General features: G+C 38.3%; 1 protein-coding gene across 2 annotated transcripts in view; it reads left to right on the forward strand.

The window, feature by feature from the left end:
- Window positions 1-505: 505 nt before the first annotated feature.
- LOC102455363 (poly(rC)-binding protein 3-like) overlaps window positions 506-13,066 on the forward strand; it is a 685,006-nt gene continuing 672,445 nt past the window's right edge. For both annotated transcript variants that reach the window (XM_075921613.1, XM_075921612.1), the window contains exon 1: window positions 506-1,110. The gene's annotated coding sequence lies outside the window, so the exon portion shown is untranslated. The remainder of the gene's footprint in view (window positions 1,111-13,066) is intronic.

Below are 13,066 nucleotides of genomic sequence, written 5' to 3' on the forward strand. Positions count from 1 at the left end.
TAGGCTTTTCCATTTCACTGGCCTAGGTCTCCTGTCTTCTCTCCTCCCCCCCCCCCCCCCCCAAGAATCCAGCAGTGACTACTGAACCAAGCAAAGTGACATGGCCTGCAAGCCAGAGCCCTGTATGTGCCAGTAACCCCCGCCCCACACTTGGCACCACCCTGGGGCAAGGCTTTCCTTGGGTCAGCCTCCACCTCCTCCAAAGCAAAGCCCTGGCATGTGGGAGGCTGTGTCACCAGCCTCCCATATCAGCCCCCCAAAGCAGAGAGAGAGAGAGAGAGAGAGAGAGGGGTGTGTGTGTGTGTGTGTGTGTGTGTGTGTGTGTAAGGCAGGCTGCCTGTGCCTCAAGTCTCTTCTACTACATGAAGAAGAGACTGTGCCCCCTCATGTGCCTTCAGCTCTCCTCTCATCCCCCTCTCTCCTGAGATCCCGCTCCCTCCCCCAGCTCCTTCAGCCCGCCAGCCAGTTCCAGGCCCCGCAGCCCCACCTCAGCCCCGCCAGGGCAACGCCCTCTCCCACCCGCTGGCGCATCGCCGCCCGCCCGCCTCAGCGAGGGGCTGGGGCTGCCACCAGAGCTCCCGCCGCCCAGCGCCGGCCAGGCTCAGCGGCAGCAGCGGCCGGGGAAGGAGGCAGCGAGCGCGCCTGAGCGCGGGAGCGCGGGGAGGCGAGAGCGGCAGCAGGAGGAGCAGCGGGGCTGCAAAGCCACAGCGAGCCGCAGGAGCCCGGGGAGCGCGGCGGCAGCGCCCGCAGCAGCAGGGATCTCAGCCGCCCGCCCGGGAAATTACACGCCCAGGAGCAGCCGGGAGAGCAAGCAGCCTTCGCGCCCTCCTCCGCCCCAGCAAAACCCCAGCAGCGACGCTCGAGCTCGATTTTGCATCCGATTGGGTTTTTTTCCTGCCCCCCTCGAGGGTTCTCCCTTTTCCTGCCAGACTGACTCGCACCCTCTCGATAATTTATCCCCCCCCGTCGGGTTTTTTTTTCTTCTCCTCTTCTCCCTGCTTCCAAACCCCGTGTCTGTGTGTTTTAACAACATCACCACCTCTGCTTACAACCAACCAGCCAACCAAAACCCTTCCTCCTCTCTGACCCCATCCAACACCCCTTGTTAAGGTGAGTTGTGTCTTTTCATCACTTTTTCTCCCTTGTGTGCTGTTTCCCCCACCCCCTAGCCGGGCAGCTTGAGGGGGACGGGGAGTGGATTTCAGGGGGCTCCCATCCCAGCATGTTTGCAACGCCTTTATTTTCCCTTCTGCAGCCTCAGCATCATTCCGCCCTGCTCCTTTATCCCAAGGATGTAGCCAGCTGCTGGAAGTGGGGAGCTACTTTTCCTTAGCCCTGCACGCTTGGGAGCAACTGCAACAGCAGCAACACAAAGCTGCCCCTTTCCCTCCCCCTCCTCTGTTTGTTTATTTTTGCTTGGTTTCTCTCGCTTTCTCTTTTCTTTCTTTCTATTTTTTTTATTGTAATTCTCAGGGGACTTGCAAAGGATTGCATGGGAGGTGAGGGAGAGCGAGCGTATGTGTGCGCTGGAAGGGTGCATTTGTACTTGTGGTGGTGGGATGAGCGATAAAGCTTCCACGCAGCCAAGGAGAGGGGGACAGCAGAGATTGTTGATGGAGAAATTGATCAGGGCTTCAGGAAGGCTGCACAGCCCTTGTAGTGTTCGCGTCTTGCGCTCCAGGACACCCCTTATATCATTGCTGGCACCTTAATAGTGATGGCTCCCGCTCTTCGGCTGGCGTCTCAGTAGAGTAGTGAACAGAGGGAAAACTTTAGTGCTACCTTGAATTGCTAGTGTGGCTTTTATTCTAGCAGTGTAAGATTTCAATCCTGCAGTGGTGAAAACAGCACTGCAATCCAGAACAACCGGATCGTTGAGTGTCACATGCTCGTTATTAGTAACGAAACAGATACAAAGCGCTATTACTTTAGCCAGCTACTAGAAGTATTGCGTCAACGTTTACTTTCCGCTTGCGGAGTTGTACTGTATTAGACTGTTTTCTTCAGCTGTTCAGCTGACTGTTCGTATAAGAGAATTGAAAAAAGACACTAATTTCTGCAGTAAAATAACCTATTTTAAATGACTGGGGAAACTACTTTTTAAAGTGGCTATCAATCTGTTCCAGTGATTTTTTACAGTTTTATGTGCTTTCAGCTATTTTACTGGGGTGTTTGAAGTGGAGTACTATAGACTAGCAGCATTTTGATAAAGTATTAAATCATAACATGCAGCAATGTTATCTGTAACAAGGTGTCATTCAAAACAGAGCAAAATTAAAAAAACCCTAGCTCCTCTGCATAGATTTTTTCATCGTAGTGTTTGTATCAAAAATTGCATGCAGTTTCCTTAAAGAACTTGCAGCATTTTAAAAAAAAATCAAAATAATTCTCAAGTATTTATAGTTCAAATAGTGTTGTATTACATTTGTCTGAGGTGTAAAACAATGAATTTGTGTGGAACAGTAAACAGATCTACCGCATTTTCAAATGCATTTTCCTTCAATATTTTTTGCAACTCCAAGTTTAGACATGAACTAAAAAGATTGCTACTATCTGTAGTTAGAGGCCTTCCTAGTGTGGATTTTTATAAGTGCAATACTTCTTGTTTGATGGCAATACAATACATTTATATTACCTGTTTAGTACATGTAATTTAAAAATAGCCAATCTTTTCACATGCTATATATGGATGATGTTCTGCAAAAATGATCAATTGTGGAAATATATTGTTATGCTAATAAGAATACATCTTTCATCATTTCTTTTTCTTGCTAGTCTACTTAAATATTTTACACTTATACACATTTGCTTTGGGGTTTTGTGCCACAGTTGTCAAGTTTGTGCTGAAGAGAATGTATGGATATGTCCTTAAATGCTTTTGCCATTCTTAATGTCCATGATAGAGTGGGGAAGAGTAAAACACTTAAGTCCTTTGATGGGAGGCATTCAACAATGTGAGAAAGACAGAAAAATCAGAGAAGTGCATAAGTAGTTACAAAATAAAGCACACAGTAGCAGTATACATGTAAGCTCGTAAACAGCTGTGTTGCTAATCTCTTGATTATCATTTAAACACAGTATTTATGGTGAATCTCTATTGAATAACATACAAGTTTTGGGGGAGTTAGGAAATATTCCATTCATCAAATCACATTTAACCCAGGACACTCATTCCTTTTCTGATAAAAGCCCTGCTAATGGCTTGATTTGGAGAAGTCTTGAATACCTGCAGCTGTTATTGAGGTCACTGGAATTTGCAAGAGCTCAGTCAGCACCTTTAAGGATCAGGCATTTTGTCTTCTCAAGAGGTAGAGTTTATCCAAAAGATAACATTGCCAAGGTCTTTAATTAATCACTCATTCAGTTTTTATGTATGGTGAATCTGGATATGTTTGTTCTATCACAAAGAAAACTAAAAGTTTATGGCCACTGCACACGAAATTTTAATATTGTTAATCTTAGACTATTTTTTAATTCTACAGTCACTTGTAAAATAGAAAATGTTCACTAGCTCATAAATCTATTTTGCAGATTGCAGTAGTTAGTTGATTATTGCTATAGGCAAGGCATTTAAATAATATATAAAGTATGACATACACAGAGGAAGGGTTGAGTTTATCTGTTTCTGTATCATCATAGAGCAGAAAAAAAGTGATGTCTTCATTTGTACATGGAAATCATTTTTACCAACACAGTTTGGAGGTCATGTCCTTCCACTTGATGCCACATTTGAAATCCTACTCCCCATTAACTGCAGTGATAGAAGTTTTCCCCATGAGCTGCAGTGATAGAAGACTCAGGCTTGCACAAATTGTTCAGTGCTATAGTATCTTCTGAGGAAGCTTTCTTTTAATTTATTGTTTCAGAATTGAGTAAAACGTGGATTTATTGACACATCAAGTTTTTTGTTATTGCTAAAACATGTTCATTAAAGGCCTAATTTACTGTACCTGAACTAATAGGAATAGTTATAGAGTTTAGAAGTCTAGTTGACTATAGAACTTACTGTTCTGAAAATAGGTAGGGTTGTTCTCTGTTGTCATCTAACTAAATATTTTCTTCTAATCTTCTGCATCATTGTTCATCTGCAAGTTCTATTGGAAGTAATTTATGGTGTATATAGACATTTTAACATATTTTCATTACTGAAGAACATGAATGTTCTGTTTGTACCTTAAATTACAACTACTTTTGTCAGTTTCAGTAGACTTTAATACAATACTCTGTTCTTCCTTATGGGGAAAAATTGCTATAATATTTACACTTTTAAAATATATACATATTAATTGTGTACTTCTTTTCCTTGGAAATTGGCAAAATGGTGTTTTGGAATCATGCAGTTTCCAGTTAGAGTAAATGTTTCAAAATAATAGTGTGGTACATATGAAAACCACTTAACACATTTTCCCCTACAGTATTACACTTTGTGCTAGCTTAGAATGGTAATACATGTTTGTTTTAGTCTGAATTCACACTTGTAATTGTAAAAAAATAGAATGATATTAAGATACATCATATTATTTTATATAAAATCATCGCTTTCCTAACAGACAATAGTTTAAAAAGAAATAATATTTTAGTAATAAATGGCATTTTTCAGCCATATATACTTACACAAAGAGGATAATGAGTGCTTAGCTTCAGGGAATTATATGTAGCCCTGTTGAAATACCAAGATCTTAACAGCTACATGTGTGGTTAGATTCCCAATGCTGTTGGTGAACTTGAGTGAATGGCAGTAGTGACAAGTTTATATACCTAGACAGGTCACTGTCTCTTGGGGCAAACAAAATATAAGAGGAAGGATGGTTGAGCAACATTATGCTGTAGGGCTAAAAACACCAAGTGGTTGCTTAATGTTCAAGATTAGTGAGGGTCCTCTGTTTCAAAAACAGTGTTTGTAGTAGTCTGTTTAGTTCTTTGTATTATAATAGATCTGGAGAATTTAAAAAGTAGTAGTACCAAATATCTTCTCTATTGAGAAGCATATATATATATATATGGTCAGTGGAAAAATAGTTGGGAGAAATTAGGTTATATTATTTGTATAGACCTATTCTAAACTTGTTTAATTACTTACAGTTTCAGTGCATTTATATACATCTCTTGTTCACTTATGTAGGTTAGAGTTCACATAGTTTGTTGGGGGAGTATGCGTAGAGTGAAAAGGAAGGAGAAAAAATATAAGCATTAAATTTACAAAATATTAGAATGAAGCAAAAAGAGCCAAAGATATTAATAACACCAGCACCAATGGCAAATTGGGTTGTAATCAGTGTTCCCTCTAAGCTTTGCAGTAGCACAGCTTCACAAGTGATTAACCAGTCCCACCCAGTCAGTCAGCTCCATGCAGGAAGCCCTCAGCCTCTGACTGGGCGGGGCTGATTAATCACCTGTGAAGCTGTGCAGCTAGGCAGCTTAGAGGGAATGCGCTGGTTGTAAGGTGTGTGAGATTTCAAACAATTTAAACCTTTCTGACAGCTGACATACATTTAAAGTGAAGAAACTTTAATTTACAGTGAATATATTTTCTTTCCATAAAATATTTTAAATAAATATATTTGAAATATATTAAGTATATAACATTGCTATTATGCCTTCAGATGTTCACATAATTCGAGAAGGTTTACATTAATGGGAATGCTTTAAAATGACATTTCAGTCACATAATTGGGGTATGCAGATATATTAATATTTGACCATTCATGGGCTTTTTATGTAAGTACTAAAATTACTTAAATATTGTGATCAAATTAATAAAAATATGTATTTATTTATTTTTTATACGAAACCTTGTTTAATTGCTATTTCTAGTTTCATTAAAGAAGAAGAATAAAAAGTACATATCTTGTTTTGTTAATTTTGACCTGTTTTTTCTTTTGTGTTCCTCTAAATAAATGTTCATTTATTTTATTATGAACTTTTTATTAGGCCATTGATTCATGATGAAAACCCAGCCCTGTTGTCAATTGTTTTTAACATTCCAAATGGTATTGTTCTACCTTATATAAATACTTTCTTCAGTGTCAGTCACATGCCTTGTACACATAAAATTCAACATTCTTTTGATTTCAGTGAGACTTTACATTCAGGTGTATATACTATTATAATTTGTTTGCATTTAGCCATATAAACTTTTTTAAAATAAGGGAAGTTAAATTATGTATGCTCCCATAAAATTAAATAAGTAATCAATGCCCTGTACCCTTATCATTCATACTATTTGCCAGGTGTCTTTTCATATGGGCTCAGAGGAACATAAACTACATCTGCGGTCAGCTTTAGCAATCTGGTTGCAGTATTCTCAGTTCCCAGTGGCAGCTCAGGAAGTCTAGAGAGTGCTACATTCAATACTCAGTGGCCATATGAGGTTGAAGAGAGAGAGAAAAGAGTAAAACTAATGGGTGTCTGAGTTGGCCTGTCAAGATCTTCTGGAGGAAAAAAAAAATCTACCTTCACAATTCAAAAGCCATTGTGTGGCCATGGAAATTATGTATTTTGGCCTTAAGAATTTGTATTACTCTATATCACATAAAATCCCAACTGCCTAGCGTTGACAAAGAATCCTAGTACACAAATAATACAGCTGCATTGTCTCTCCTTCAGTTAGATCAGACATGATCTATAATTTTTCTGAGTTCCTAATTTAAAATGCCAGCTACCAGATGACATCTGAGCTGTCCTTTTTTCAGTTGTATCAGAGTCGCTCTGCTTGTTCAAACAGGACTGCAGTAAAAAACTCCATGCTTGCACTGTGCCTTTGCACTCCAGGCCATGTTAGCTTTTCTGCAGAATCTTAGTGCTGAATGGAATCAATGAGTATCTTCCGAACCCCTGTCCTACCCAGGGATGCTACATGGAGATGCTTGCCTCCTGCCTGCAGCCTGCCCAGATCACATTCTTCTCCCTACAGTGACCTTGAATCCATGGAGTTCTCAGAAAGGAGTGCCAAGAATGTGATTGACTCCTTATTCTTCATGAGTGGGGTGGGGTCTACTTAAGGAGCTCCCCCCTTCCCCACACACACACATGCTCTGGTCCTGTAATCTTAAAGCTTAAGCCTGCAAATATGGACATGAGTGTGATTATGTGAGTACTCCCATGAAACTCAGTGGGACAACTCAGGTGAGTAAATTGATTAATTTATGTAACTGTTGAATTGAGCCCTTAATGTTGTACACTATTTTTTTCATACAAAGGCTACATCCACATTGGGGGGAAAAGGTGGCTTTTTACCAAGCGTTAGCTAACGTGGCAATGAACACAATATCTTACTGTGGTAAGATATCTTAATAAAGTAATATCTTACTGTGGCCAAGGCAGCTATAGTTTTAATATGTGTTAAGAAGTGAAGGTAAACACTGGACTTTCCTCTTCCCTGTACCTTGGCCTGCTAACATGTTAAAACTACAGCCGCCTTGTCCATTTCAGTAACCACATATTAACTAACACATGGTAAAAATATATCTTTTGATTATAAGGCCAAACAGATTTAATGAAAAGAAGTAGACTTTGTATTATTTATTAATAGAATTTATGTGCCTTTCATGTTAGATTTTTTAGTACAACGCATAAAAGCCCACATTAGTTAAATATTAATTTAACTGCATAACACAGTATTGTTTAACATATAATTCCTTTTTGGTTTATAGATTCTTGAAGCTGATCAAGGCACCAAAAGTCACATCAGTCGAATAGTAATGCATTCACCATCTTCATGAAACCATGGGGTGCTGGAACAATTTGCATAGTGGGCATGCTGAGAGCTACTGAAACAAACTCTAAACCCTGTATATGTTTGGTGTCCAAAATGCTGGCCATTAGCCACAAATGGCTATTTGGCCAGTTGAATGTAGCTAGTTGGCTTAAACAACATGGCTCTTTGGCTAGTTCATTGTAGCTAGTTTGCTATAACAATAGCTACTATAATGGCTACTGCTTCAGAACTGGTTGGACACGATGGCATGGAAACCACTTCAAGCCAGAGAGTACAGCAGCACCACCACCCCCAATTCCAACGCCTATGCATGAAACATTGGCTAAAATATTTCTTGCATAGGTGCAATCACTTTACATTTTAAGTGTATAAGCCTCAATAGTGTGACTTGATGGTTTGCTTCTTTAAAAACAAACAAAAGCAGCTTCATAATAATCTGTACTAATTACCTTCATATTACATATTTGCTGCAACATAAAATGTTTTATTTGTTTTGTTTTTTTCTTATAGTAATGATACTTAGGAAGATGCTCACCAGATTTTAAGTTAGTAAATAACTCCAAAAGACCTTAATGTAGTACATTCAAAGATCAATTTAAAGGCTTACAAGCTTGATTGCAATTGCGTGGGAAATTATTTTGCCCAGAGTTTAATAGTTAACTGGCCAATGTTATACTTACATTTGGAAACTTAGAGTGGTTTAAATATTAAAGTGCTAATTTTTACCACTTAAGATTTAAATCCAATGTGGAAACAAAGTTGATTCAAACAAACAAAGATACTCTCCATCTTGCTAAGTATCAGAAATACATAAAATTATGATTTATCAGGAAATAGAGATAATCTGAGAAAATTTAGTCATCACAAACACTGGAGAATTTAACATTTTTCCTGTGGACTGCCGTTATGTTCCTGCATGCAGATCCTGTTCCCAAAGATAGACCTGAGTCACAGAACTTGTACAGATGATCACCTGGGAGGCAGGACTGAGGTATGGAATCGCCTCCCACATGCCATCGACAGGCACAAGCGCAGAGTCCCATAGCATCTAATTCTCCCCCCACCAAATATTAAACCACCTTCCATAGCAACACAGGATTCCCCCAACAGAGGAACCCTCTTCAAGTATGTCTAAATCTGAGACAAAGATGTATTTGTAAAAGATGTTAACTCAAAGCTCTAAAATCCCTAAATTATGTTAATTGGTCAATATGAAGACTAGGTTTATCAGCTAACATTCAACGTGTCAAGACTACACTAGAGTTTTAAAATATTTCATGTAGTCGTGTTTTAAAAATACACCTTTTACTTTAGTCTAGATAAGCCCTATGGGGTCTCCCAATATCTTCTTCCTTCCTGTCCTGAGAAAACATAGCTGTTCTATTCCCACTTTTTTCATTTGTGGCGTGCATGTGTGTGTGTGGCATGAATCTGCCCTAGCATATACAAAATGCATAAAAGTCAAGACCATTGTGCAGATCTCTCTCTGGAACTTTTAAATATTTTAACTTTTAAATATTTTAAATCTTTATTCCCGAAGACATTCTATTTTTCATTTTTACTGTATATATTTTATTAATTTCACCTTATGCCAGAGCTTGATGCCAGAGCTTGACATATATGGTATCTTCTTTACTGTTAAAAGTTAATATGTACATGCACATTTAATAAACTGCAAATACCAATATGAGGCACAAATTAGAGAGACATTTTATTTTGGAATTTTAAATGTTTGCTTTTAAAAACAGTACAAAGCTCTATGAAACAGAATAAGGCTCAGTTCTGCAGAGACATGGATGAAGATTGTGAGAGAGAAGAGCTCAGCTACCAATAGGTTTGCTGAGCACAGTGCTTTGTTATTCATGATCTAATAAAGCGAAGTAAGCTGAAAGTAGCAGGCACTGCTCTTCTCCACAAATGTCATGAGACATTGAGCATCTGGCTGTGAGAGATACAGTTTTCCTAGTCTCTAGAACCTTGTGTCTATGACAGGAAACCCATGGGAAAAATTGTATGTAATCTTTTGATTAAAGACTGTATCATAATGCATATGCACAAGGGGGCTAAATTAGGGTAGTATGAGCAACCTAAATACTGACATTTCCTAATTCTTAAGTGCTTGCATTTGCAGCTTAAATAGTGTTCTTTTAAAATATTTTATTTGTATGAAATATTTTAAACATCACTTGCTATAAAACCTGTATCATATAACTCTTTCTCAGTTTCACTTTACAGCATTCACCTTTTTCCCCACCTCTATCCTTCACTGAACGCTTCTCAAACAGGATCTTGCCAAAATTTTAAACAACAAAATTAGCCCTAACTCAGCAGGAACCAGCTTGCCTTGTCTTCCTCTCCTCTTCTTTTTCCCACTAGTTCCACTCTTTCCTTCTTCGTGCCAGCCTCCAATACCAAATTTATCCTTGTATTTGTGTCTCTAACATTTCACTCTGTCTTTGGCCTTTCCTTCCTTCTATCGATTTACTAACAACTAATGATGCTATTTGAATATGTAAATGTTCATACAATAGAAAGCAGGGTGAAAGTTGCTCATGCAATTGATTGTACACCAAAACTACATGCACAAGTTTAAAAGTATCTTGAAAAATTGGCTCTGAACATATAGCACCATTGTGCCTTTCTAATGTGCATTGGTGAGATCTCAGAAAAGTGGGTGATCTTATACATATGGCACTGTGGACTTTACCTAAGGTCATGGAACCATAACATTGTTTTCTTTGCAGGCTCTTTCACACTGCTAGGGTTGGGAATCATTCCAGTCAGCCCCCCCTCTCCCCCCCCCCCAGCTTGACAATCAAAACAGTGCTCCCCACACAGAGTAAAGAGTCTTAAATAAACTAACCTGATGGAGTGGAAGCTTCCAAATCCACATGGAAATTCTCTACTCTCATCATCTCTAAGAAATCACTATGGAGAGAAAATAGAGAGAAAATAAATCACCTGCCCTGGTCTTTCTTATTTTACTGCTGCTATTATTTAGTATATTGTCTCTCTAAGGGTTGTTGTGATAGCTAACAAGTTAATGATGGTAACATTTCTAAAGATGGAAAATTCTGTGTAAACAGTGAGTATCTGCTTCTGGATGTACACAGAATTTTTATGGTTTATAGCAAAAATGTGCATAAAATACAAAGAAGAATAAATAAAAGATATATTTTCATGCACATAAAAATGGAAATAAACACTCAGAAATTACAAATTAAATCCCAAAATCCATGTTATAATTTACATGTTGTATATTTAAAATATCATTAGGGTTTTCTTTATTTAGACTTTCGTTTTTGTGAAAGGCCTTCAATGTATTTCATATTGCTTCAGATTTGAGCACTAGTGCGCTGCAGAAATCAAGAGATGTTGCCAAAAAATTTAGGTCATGTATGCAGAACAATGCCAGAGGCATGATTATATATTATGTAATATATGGTTCAGTGGGATAATAATAACAATAATAATGCTCTTCATTTTTCACATTGTAACTACTTCATGAATCCAGGGCCTGATCCTGAATCCCTCACTCAGACAAATAGTCCCACTGACGCTAATGGGACTATTCATGTGAGTAGTAGTTTCAGAATTCAAGTCCTAAGCAATTGTACTCTCCCATTTCACAGATACAGAAAGTAGTGTACAAAAACTTGGCCCAATACCACAGAGCTTCCAGGTCTATGACGAGTCCATATTTCTTTAATGGATGAGGTTAGGAATGGTGTATCAGTCTTAATTCTGAATGTCTTAGTTTTTGCTGTCTCCTTAACACGTATTTGTTGTTTCAAAAGGTAATCACTGAAATGGACTAATGCACTGTTTTTATTATACCAGCATAGAGAGCCATTCATATCCCATATGCAGCAGTCTTAAGTGTAACTTATTCAGTTGTACTTTTCTATCTTTCTACCCACATTATAGCACTCTACTGATTGATAGAAAATTTTGAAATTCTGTTTTCTTCAATACATTCTAGCTGGGATGGTAGTCAGTGCTAGTGAAAAAATCTCCATGGGGGAAAAGGAAAGTTCTCTGGGCACAGAACAAGTGAGGGCACAGAACAAGTGAGGATTGTTCAGCCAGTGTAAGCATATATGAGAAATATAAAGAGAAAATGGAAGAGTTGCTCTTGAAGCAAAGTAATGAGGTACACAACTCAGTAAAAGTAAGGGATGTCTATTTCACAAGATTTGTCTTCAAACACAATATTCATAATCAGGCTTGAACTATTAATCTCAAGATTTTCAATATTATATATTGAATTTAAAATTGATCTGGGACAGGAGTCACCAATTTGTAAAAAAATATTTTGTAAGGAGATGAGCTTTAGCCCTAAATCGGAACTGCACAAACTGCTGCTCATTAGACCAAGGAGACACATAAGTTCTGGGGTCAATTCAAAGCCTATATTGATTATGTCTGGTACTTAGCTATTAATGAGGCCACTTCAAGAAACTTCAAGTAACTTGAGGCAAAGTACTCAAGCATAGAAAAACAGGTGACATCTTCAGACCTAGTTCTAGACCTAGTTGTTGTAACTCTCGTAGCAGAGATGCACACACCACAGCCTATTGCATAGAGCTAATCATTTTAGGAAGAGAAAGTTATTGAACAGGAGTAGCCTCACCTTTGAATGTGATAATCCATGTTAATCAAGTGAACCCACCTTGTGCCCAGAATGTGACCATATCTGAATGGCTCATCTGTGACTCATCTCAATCTGTACTTTATTGCTAATTAGTAATTCTAGTTTCAGATTGTTCATACAAAGAAAAACAGGGGGCAAAGTGATGAGCATACATGTATCTTTTTCTTTAAATCTATAGCAGAAAGCAGCTGTGGAAGATTGTAGTCAGCTCTTCAGGAAGCCAGAGGATATAGTAAATTTAGGGATAACACTTTTTTTCTGTTTCTAATACAATTCCTCATTCAGTATTAGAAGAAAAAGAATGTTGTCTTTTTACCCTTGTCACAAAACAGGGCTACATTCTGCTCTCATAATGCAACAATTAAGGATCAATTCTATGAGTCTTTTTGTGGGAAAGCATCACTCTAGCAGACCATCTAATCAAAACCTAGGGAGATTTAATGATTAATTGATAATATGGAGATTAGAATGCCCAAATTTTGTGTTGCATTTCATACTTCTGCATATGTACTATAATAGGGGTATGTCTACACTGCATGCTTTTTTGGAAATAAACTATTCCGGAATATTTATTTCGAAATAGCACATCTACACTGCAGGGAAGCCTCAAAATTAGTCTGAGGCAAGCTTCCCTAATGTAGATATGCTATCTCGATTTAGAGCCCCAGGAGGCATTGGAGAGTAATAACTTAGAA

Source organism: Pelodiscus sinensis, chromosome 2, assembly GCF_049634645.1.
Source record: "Pelodiscus sinensis isolate JC-2024 chromosome 2, ASM4963464v1, whole genome shotgun sequence".
NCBI classification, from domain to species: domain Eukaryota; kingdom Metazoa; phylum Chordata; order Testudines; family Trionychidae; genus Pelodiscus; species Pelodiscus sinensis.